The following is a 10,495-nucleotide window of genomic DNA, read 5'->3' as shown; positions in this document are numbered from 1 at the left end:
CCTTATTTGCCTTGCAAACTTATATCCCTGTGTTATAAACTGAGTGTTTGTGTCTCTTCAAAATTCTTTTGTTGAAACTCTACCCCTCAACCCCCTCAGTGTGATGGTATTAGGAGATAGCGTCTTTGGGAGGTAATTAGGTTTAGATGAGGTCGTGAGAGTGGAGCCTTCATGAATGACGTTAGTACCCTTTAAGTGTACGAAAGAACCTGCTTCCTCTCTGCTCTCCATCAAGGAGGAGCTGGTAGTCTGCAGCCCAGAAGAGGGCCCTCACCAGAACTCAATCATGCTGGCACCCAGAATACAGTCTTCCAACCTCCAGAACTGTGAGAAATAAATGCCTGTTGCTTATAAGCTACCCAGCCTATGGTACTTTGTTATAGCAACCCCAACTGAGTTAGCTCAAGAATTAGCTCAAACAAACCTCCTCAGGATTCACTGATTTACTGAGAACTAACTCAGTGCTCTCAGCATCTTAAACAGATGGCCACTGTAGAAACTGTTATATTGCGTTTTCACTGCCCACTTCCCCACTGTTTTTGTGAGTTGCTAAAGACAGGAATCATGCCTTTTCATCTCTGTATCCCTAGGAATAAGCACAGTGTCTCATTCTGTGAATCTAAAGAAATCTATATTTGTCAAAAATGAAAGGAAGGAAAGAAGGAGGGAGGGAGGGAGAAATGGAGGGAGGGAGGGAGAAATGGAGGGAGGGAGGAGGGAGGGAGGGAGGAAGGGAGGTCAGGGAAGGATCAAGGGAGGGACAGAGGGATAGCTCAGTTAGGCTGAGAAGAGGCACCTGTGGGAAGAGTCATGCAGTGAATGCATTTTGTTCTTTGAGGCAAGGGGTAGGCAAGAAAATTGTGACGCCTGGAATATTGTCTGGCACAACTAACCTGAGAACTATGTGATAACAACAATGTTTAGGGAGACAGAAAATCAGAGAAGGAAAAGAGCAGCAAGGCAAATTTTTATATACAACTTTATCTCAGGTTGTCCCTGACTGGGAGATTCATCTCCAAACCCAATAGTATGGTAACACTTCTGAAACCATTAAATTATTGTTTCGTATGTTTCTTTTGAAGTCATCACATTTTGAGATACATAATCATGCCTGTTGCAAAGAGTATAATATTGTCTTGTAAGCTAGTTTTTCTTTTCTAATCAAAGAACTCAAGTGCATATTTCTTAGGACCTGAAGCACAAAATATATTAGACTTAAAGAAAATAAGAAATTAAAAATGCTTATGCCCTCTGGTTCTAGGGGAAGAGGAATTATATATTGCCAGTTATGAAAGGCCTGGCTTATTTTACTATCTCCCACTTGTAATCTTTAATGTTAAGATAAAATATAAATAACATTAGCAGAAATCTGGTTATATTGACTAAATAAAAGACAACAAACTTATTACAGGTGGTAGAAGCAGCTTACCATGGCAAAATCCAGGCTGTAAGACATTTAAGACTGATAATTTTAAGACCAATAATAAAGGCTAGAAAAGGTCATAAATTATACATTCCTCAACTGAAAAGAAGGTGAAAAGGATATTAAATATCATGAAGAATTTTATAACTACAAATAATAAATATCCTTTGGTCTTTATCAACATTACAACTTTTGTAATCGAACACAGATCTGGCTGCCTGCTGCTACAAAAGCCAATACTCAAGAGGCAGGTGCTGATGTAAAGAAAGTGGTTTATTCAGGTGCCAGTCACCTGGTAGGTGGGAGACTCATATTACAAAGCCCCTTTCCACCTCTCAGTGGAGGCAGAGGGTTTTATAAAGAGGGAGCGGGGAACAGAACAAAGAGATCAAGGAAGGGGGTTGAAAAGTTCTCTACACGCTGACAGCACAGCCCATTCGGATAAGGCAAGTCACAGTCCGGTGCGCATCATCTTGGCTACACAGGTGAAGGTCAGCAAATCTCCTGGACCTGGAATGCCTGAAGGTCTGAGTCTGCATCTTTTAAAGTTAGTTCCTAGGATTCTTATACAAACATGCTGTTTATCTTCAAGATACATATTAGTCCGAGTCAGCACTTAGAGAAACAATATCAAAAGAACAGTGCTGTGGGTTACAGTTTCTATTGTTACAAGTCCCCCATTACACTTGCACATCTTTAGTGTTGGCAGCATTCACACTAGGTTTTCATTCCTGTTAGTGCTCTGTTGGTTTGGATTTTTTGGAGGGGAAAGTTTTGGAACTTGGAACCCATGGAACTCCATGGAGCCCCATGGGACTCCGTGAGACTCTAAATCCTGTGCCTATCCTGTCGCCATTCACTCTGGGATGCCACCACTGTTCTCAGTAGAATATAGAAGATTTCAGAACCTGCCCATCAAAATGAGAAAAAAGACTATCCATCTGACATTTATGCTGGAGAGGCTCATTCTGAAAGTCCAGGTAGGTTGTCAAGGAGGAAAAAGCACTTAAAGTTAAGCTATTTAACACAATCTCTTTTTCATTACTTGTTATATTCATGAATACGAACAAAAGAATGATGAAAGGGACCAAAGGAATGTCCTTGATACTAAGCACAATGAGTTACTTTTTGTAATTAGATCATACAGGGGGTCTGGACAGGAATGAGTGTCACCAAACCTGCCTCAGCTATTAGCAAAATCAAAAAGGGGTGTGATGACCTTTTCGATGTGTCACTTTGACTGGGATACACAACACAGGCTCTCCTTCCTCTGTGATGACCTAACACCCCTGTAGAGAAAGCCGAGAAAACCATAAGCTGCAGGAACCACCAGTACTACCTCAGGAGGTCCCATTCCCTCCAGATGCCAAGGGACATAGTCCAGCTGGCTGTGCAGCTCCATGGCTTCTCCTGGAAGATGCTGGTGCCCGAGAACAGGCTCAGCCTGGCACAGGTGCCAGCCCAGAACCTGCAGCCGTGCACGCAGAAGTGTATCTGCAACACCGGTTTCATTTACCTGGTAGCCAGCGCCAGCCCTGGCCAACACCTGTACTTCCATTCCTTCTGCTCTGGAGGCTCCATCAAGCAAATCCAAGTGAAGCAGAACATCTCAGTGGCCCTGGGACTTTTGCCCCCAGCTTCCATAAGAGGTCTCCAGGCAGGGCCTGGCCATGTCCTTCATGCCCTACTTCAATGAAGAAGTGGTTTTCACAGTGACCTCAGATATGAAAAGCGAGGTCTACCTGAGGACCCCAATAGGGAATGGGGCCTGCTGTCCCTTGCCTTGGTGACCTAGAACATCAGCATGACCAATGACCAGGTGGCCTGCCTGACCTTTGTAAAGGCGCAGTCCAGCCTGGCCTGCTAGACGGGGCATACATTCATGATCCTCCAGGAGCAGCCCTCCAAGGCTAGGAAGGCCTTCAGCCTGGAGCAGGTACTGCCCAAGCCAAGATCCCACCATCACAGCTTCTGGACCAATATCTCCAACTGCAGCCCTGTGAGTGGCAAGCAGCTGGACCTGCTCTTCCAGGTGTCACTTACCTTAAGAACTATAGACCTGACTGTCGTCCTCATCGCCAAGGTAGCGTCTTGCTGCTATTTGCTCTTGGACTCATAATTTGCTTTGTGAAAAAGAAGAAAAAAGTGAACAAGAGCCTAGCTATAGGTATCTAAGATGGCAACATCAATACCCAGATGCCAATGGAGCCAAAAAAGTTTCAGAAAGTACAAAAGGACACTGGCTGCCATGTGTGCACAGGCATTGAAGACACCATGATATGTGGGCATGTGCTGCAGGATACCAAAGGGTCCTTCATCCAGCCCGAGGTAGACACCTACCAACCCTTCCAGGGCCCCATGGGGGACCGTCCCCCTACCCCCCACATACTCCAGGGCCTTGACTGCAAATTTGACCCCAGAGGAGCCATCCCCTGCCCTCAGTCCTGAGCCTGAGAGTGCACTGTACACCTTCTCTCACCCTAACAAGGGGAACAGAAGCAATGGGAACACACATTCCCTTGCTGGATGCCAATTAACCAGAGGAGACTGGGGGATAATTTGGACCCATCCCAAAGACTGTGAATAAAGCAGAGCACTGAGATGCCCTGTAGTGTGCCCACCAGAAATCCTAAAGAAGAGGTATTATAAGGAAGGAACAGCAGGAGGTTTTCCTAAACACCATCAACTCTTATTTCCAAGTGTACTCATTTCAATGCTGAGACATTGAAAATGCTGAATTCTGGTCTGGATATAATTATCTCATGTCTTTCTAAACTCAGATTGGGTTGTAAACCAGGTCGTAGTGAGAGAGAAGTGCAAGTCACCCAGTACAGGGTTGGAACAGCACTGGATTTGGATTTGGACCTCTTTGGGAGGCCATTACTCTGCCTACTACACCATCCTGCCACTGCAGGAGAGACTACAAAACAATCTAGTCCATAGGTGTGTTTTACTTAGCCAACAGAATCTTTTAAAAGTATTGATAACTAAACTTTAAAATGACAAAATGCTTACATAGCAATCCAGATCAGAAGATCTGGCTATGCTGGGGCTCACATTCTCACCTGGAAACAACTGGCTGCATTGAGAGACAGCTCCACTTTTAGCTGGGACATCTGGTCTACCAGTTCCCCACAATCCCCTCCGCTCCCTGCCATCTCCCACCCTGAGGCTCAGTGTCTGTCGCTATTGATCAGTTCTCCTGCAGGGTTGCTTTTCTCACAATGAAATGAAAAGTTTAGGGCCTATATCTCTTATCAAATGAGAAGACAGGCCTCAAGGCTGGTGTGTGCTTCAGGAAGTTTTCTTACACACAACCCACACCCCTCATTTATTGTAATTACCTGCCCAGCTCCTGTGTGTATTTGCTTGCCTTTGAGGGCCCTTCTCTCACCCTGGAGAGACAGATTGTGTTATGGCTTGTCAGCACAGCCTAAAATATAATATTTCTGTGGCAAAGCCTTCTCTGAAAAATAAGCACACTTCACTGAGCTCAGGGAATTCACCTTGGAAATACACTGACTAGACTTGTAGGTGGGCTACTTTCTCTTCATGAAAAGGAGTTTTATAGTCTCCTTAATCGTGCATATTCTAAGGTCTCTTGAACTCTTTCCAGAAGGAAAAGTTTTGCTTTTCTTTTTTCATTATCCACTTGGTGCACCTATGGCAGCTTTACCTTCTGAAAGGCTACCTCCTGCCCAGAGACTCTGGCCTCCCGACCTCTTCCGAGGGTCACTGGATTGGTGCTTTGCCTTCAGCCCCAGAGTGTGATTGGCCATCTTTGGCATGGCTGCCAGTCATCACACATATCCCCTTTAATGACAAATGTCCCACATGGCCATTTTCTTTTAACAAGTGCAAAACTGCAGGCCAACTTGCTGTCTTCCTGAGACCTCAGGTGTTAAGATATGCCTACCGGACGACATACTCGACATACTTAGGGCTTTTTAAAATCCAGACCCCACTTATGTAAACTATATTGGGGTCACTAGAAACCCATCAAGATGCATTTATTGAAGCCTCCACAGTGGAACTGCTGATGCTTGGGCTGCCCTCATGCCCACCTGCCATAGCTGTGAGAAACCTGGATTACACAGGACCTGCCACTAATGCTGCAGTCACCTTGCATGGGAAGGGCAAGTCTCAAGGAAGAGAAGAAGGAGAAAGCATAGGTTCCTAGGGCATAACCTTGGTTATTGTTAGAGGACTGGTTTGTGTGGATCTGAAAAGCTTCACAGGAAATAATTTATTTGTGGTAGATACTTTCAAGGTATCATTTTATTTCCTACTTTTAAAAATAAACAAATGTACCAAAAAAAAAAAACCAAACCCTTGGCTGGGGTCCTCAGTCTTTCAACCACTAGTCTAGGTGTTGCCGTATTTTGTAGATGCGATTAAAGTCTACAATTAGTTGACTTTAAAACAAAAGACATTATCCCAGATGATCTGAGTAGGCCTGACTCAATCAGAAGGCTGTAAGAGCGGGATTTTTATGAGGCTGCTCATGGAATAGCTTCAGGTACCATGCACAAAGCTAAAATGCTCAGCAGTTTTCCTATAGCTTCTTTATACGAGAGTGGCCATTGTCTCTAAAATATTTTAGTCAAGTAACATAACACTAAATACCATTAATTTCATTAATGATGGACTAGTAGTTAAAATCATTATGCCGATTAAATGATAATTTCACCCATGAAAACTAATTCTAACACATATAATGCTAATTAGCAACATGTCTAGTGCTGACCAGACATAGACGCAGTGTTTAGAGGAGCCACCTATGAAAAGTGGCCATTCTGATGGAATATGAACTCGCCACCCTACCCTGGGAACACAGCCTAAACCAACCTAACCCCAAAACCACATTGTTATGCTGAAGTATTTTGGAGTAAATTTCAGATATCATAACAAGTACTGTAACCAAATATCTAAAAGGGAAAACAGATCTTCCCTAAAATATTGCACTGCTTTGGGGTCTTTCAAGCGGTGAACCCATTCCTAGCCAGCAAGCTGGCATGTTTGTTTAAGCCTGTCTCCATCTAATTATTTCTTAAAAATGAAAAAAATTCCTACTTCTGGACCGTGACAGGCTGAGATAAGCATAGATGACCCGATTGTCCCTTTGAACAAGCTCGGGTTGTCATCTTGGTGATGTTTTTCTTATGTCACTTTAAAATTTTGTGAAAATTTCAAATTTGTACTCTTTAAGAGAATCCCTTAAAATAATCACTTCTACATGGGAATGTATAAACCACTGGAAAAAATTTTTATTAAATTAGATCCATTTCACATTCTTAGAGAAATATATATATATATGTTATTCAAAACATAGTTAATGCAACAACTCTTAACCATCATAAATATGAATACCTAGAGAAAAGAAAAGAATTACTGGAGTGTCCAGTTTGTTCCTGAATGCAAAAATGAAATAGACAAAGAAGTGCAAAACTATCCTATGGTGGGTACGGGCAGTCTTCCCCTAAATCCTCCATCAAATGCCTCATTTCTTATCTTTACGAAAGCTAAGCTCCATGATTGAAGTCTGGGTTATTCATCAGGCAGATAGCACTCAATGTATTTCATTTGGCCAAATGTCTACAAACCATAATGTTACATCATGAGTTTGGGCACCAACGCGTCAGACAGCTGGTCCGTCTCCAAGCTCTTTTTTCACCTGATCAAGCATTTGATAGAAGCCTATTATCTTGCAGAATTCCACAGGGGGAATGATGCAGACCCTGCTGGTCATTACTGTCCGCAGGCTCAAGAAGACAATCACAATACGCAAAGGCCCTTGAAGATTCGTTTGCTAATTTATTTAATTGATATTTATTGAGCACCTGCTATTTGGCAAACTTAGAACTAACAGGTGAGAACTAAAGCATGTGGAAGACTAATTCCAGCTACCCTGATGGATTTCACAGTCAATTGGGGAAGATAAACACAAAATGGCATCAAACTAAATGAAGAAGCACGTTAGATGCACATATACAAAGGATGTGTTTATGAGATCAGGCAAAATAGGGCTGCAAAGATAGGGCTCTGATTCTTTCTTTCCTAGGTTGAAGAGCATGGCCCAAGGAGTTCCTATAACCTATTTTTTTAAAAAATCTGCATTTGTCACTGTCTTCTCTCTCATACCCAACACCAATGTCCTGAGGCAATCTCCCTGGCATTGTCAAAGCATTAACTCATTCCTTTTCTCTATTGCATAGATCAGATCACTATCTCTATTAATAGTCTAGGAAGCCAAATAATAACTCTGTAAACAATAGACCCAAAAGGGCCAGGCAGGACTTGATTAATAACTGACAACTTCCTAATTTTGCCCCCATTTTCAACTTAGAACAAACCCAAAAAAGCTAAATATGCATCCCTAATTGCCACACAGGGTGCCCTTCTTTAGTTAGCTCACATACAGCTTCTCCATGCCAACAGCCTCTAATCAAGACACACCTGAAACCTTCCCTCTTTTAATACTTTCCACTCCTCCGCCTGCCTTTGAGTCTACCAAACACAAGTGATAGTGGCTGACTCCCTTGCTACAGTAAGATCCGAATAAATAGTCTTTGCTTGTTCTCGTTTAGGTGGTCTTCATTTACTCCCATAAACCAAAAGTCTCCTTCTAGAATAAATGCACTTAACTGTGAAAAGGGAATTAATTAAATAAAATCTAATTAAATAATGGTACAGAGGGTACTTGAATTATCCCAGTGGTACAAAAATGAAGAGTTTGAAAACACTGCATTCTGTGCAAACCTTATGCTAGATGCTGTATTATATTCTGCACAAAAACTTGTAGGGGAATGTATGATAAGAATACACTGGGTGTGTTCACCTCAGACCTTTGCACGGGCTATTTCCTCTGCATGGAATGATTTCTCCCACTTTCATAAGATGGATCGCCCCTGCCCCCCTTTGGGTCATTGCTCAAATGTCTTTTCCTTTGTGAGCCCATCTCTGACTATTCCATTACTAGCATTACTAGCTAGTAATTACTAACTAGTATTACTAGCAATACTCTCTATTCTATCCTTCCCTCACACACACACAGTCCTCACCATCTTTCATGTTTTATTTTCACCACAACACTTACAATCATCCAATGTAACAGATATTTTATTTTTTTTTTTCCTCTTTTCTTTTTTCAACCCATTCCCGCAGCCTCCTTTCCCTTTGGCAACAACCAGCTTGGTCTCTGTTTCTATGAATCTTTTTCTGTTTTGTTTATTCATCTGTATTCTCTGTATTGTTTTTTTTAAGATTTCACATATAAGCATTATTATATAGTATTTTCTTTCTCTGACTTATTCCACTTAGCATAATACCCTCTAGGTCCATCCATATTGTCACAAATGGCAAGATTTCATTCTTTTTTATTGTTGAGTAATATTCTTTTGTATATACCAACTTTTATTTTAAGTCAATGAACACCTAGGTTGTTTCCATATCTTGACTATTTGTATTTTTTTCTCTGTAATATTTTATTTCCCTATACTAATAGGTTATCCCACAAGGGCAAGGATTTGCCCCTTCATTTTCTTTTCCCCTCTATGTTGAATCCTCAATACATAAAATAGTGCCTGGCACTAAGAAAGTTTTCAATAGGTATTTGTTAATTGAATGAAAGCAAGAAAGAATATTGTCAACTTCAAAATCAGTAGAATCCAAGCTCAACTTCAACTCTGTCACTAGCTGTAGTAGATATGGAGATGTGCCACCCAGGTCCCCTTCAAGGGGTGGCATATTGTCCCAGCTGTCAGCTCCTTCCGGGTTTGCTTCAGCTGTACCAAGTTGACAAAAAGGCAGCCAACACCCTGTGACTGAGTAGGAAGGTGCAGTAGTTTCAGCCCATGAGGTACCCTGATGGGCAGCATACCCTGGACAACACCCCCAGGTGTTGGCTTAGTCCTTCCTGTATCACATTTCAGCTTTTACCCAATCCTGTTCCCCCACCCCCACTTCCCTCTCACAGGGATTAACCCTTAATAAATACCATGTACTCCAAATTCCGTTTCAGCATCTGCTTCTGGAGAACAAACCTACAACAGTAGCTGAGTACCCGAGAATCCAACCTGTCACATCAACTAAGATTCCTACTCTCCTCAGCTTCCTTCTTCAAATTCTTCAAGGAGGTTCTGAACAGTTGTGACATATTGTTAGCAGCCAGCTCAGAAGCAGCTTGTACCTCTCGTGGTTTCTACATATTCCTGCAGTCCTCTGTGGACATGACCTAAGAATCATTCAATGTATCACAGGCTCTAGAGATGAAGTTTGAGCAGGCCCCAGGGAGCCTGCCCTGTGGGCACTCTAATCACAGCTTTCCTTCTACCACAGTGAAATGAGGGATCTTTGCCCTGCTGCCATTTATCTTCCTTCCCAGCTGCCACACTCAATATGAAAATGTGTGTTTCTATTTGCACCGTCCATCTCCAGGTTACAGTCCCCACAGGCACCCTTATGACTTTATGGCTGACAGAGCTCCGAGGAAGGCTTTAGGGCTCTCTAAATAAAAAATAGAAAAGTGAAATAATTTTTACAGCAATTGATCCTTTTTGTCTAGTGGATCTCACCCATTACTAATTCAGAGGCACCAGGCTGTTACGCAGTGGTTGCATGTTTCCATGACTAGCCAGCCACTGGGAAATGGCTAGGCAGGAAATTACAGAACAACCATTGAATGACTATGATAAGTCAGATTTCTGCCAGGATCAGTCCAATGACCTAGGGGTAAGAGACTTGAATCCCCTAAGATACAAAAAAATCATTAAAAAAAGTTTTCTCCATTCAAAAAGATGATCATATTTTAAAATATGTTTCAGATGGTGTTAGGCTAAATAGAAAAAGATAAGCTCAGAGAGCTTTTTTTTTAATTAAAATCAAATTATATGGGTGATGACTTTACAGATAAATTAGTTACAGTGCATATTATGGCTGTTCTCTTGACATTGAGTTGAGAATGACTCTGAATTAATCACAAGAGTCCAAACAAATGAATATCACAGTAGAAAAAAGGAAAGAAAAAAAGAGGCCAAATTACTTGTGAAAAAAACCATTGTCCCTTCTCAGGCC

The 10,495-nt window shown here is 42.0% G+C and overlaps 1 pseudogene; it reads left to right on the top strand.

Annotated features, from left to right (window-relative positions):
• Window positions 1-2,637: 2,637 nt before the first annotated feature.
• Window positions 2,638-3,960, top strand: LOC129061798 (CUB domain-containing protein 1-like; annotated as a pseudogene).
• Window positions 3,961-10,495: the final 6,535 nt, after the last annotated feature.

The sequence above is a fragment of the Pteronotus mesoamericanus genome, unplaced genomic scaffold (genome assembly GCF_021234165.1).
Source record: "Pteronotus mesoamericanus isolate MK-2021 breed Mesoamerican mustached bat unplaced genomic scaffold, CSHL_Meso_final scaffold_651, whole genome shotgun sequence".
In the NCBI taxonomy this organism is placed as follows: domain Eukaryota; kingdom Metazoa; phylum Chordata; class Mammalia; order Chiroptera; family Mormoopidae; genus Pteronotus; species Pteronotus mesoamericanus.
The sequence above is the reverse complement of the archived record's forward strand: the minus strand, read 5'-3'. Positions and strand labels throughout refer to the sequence as shown.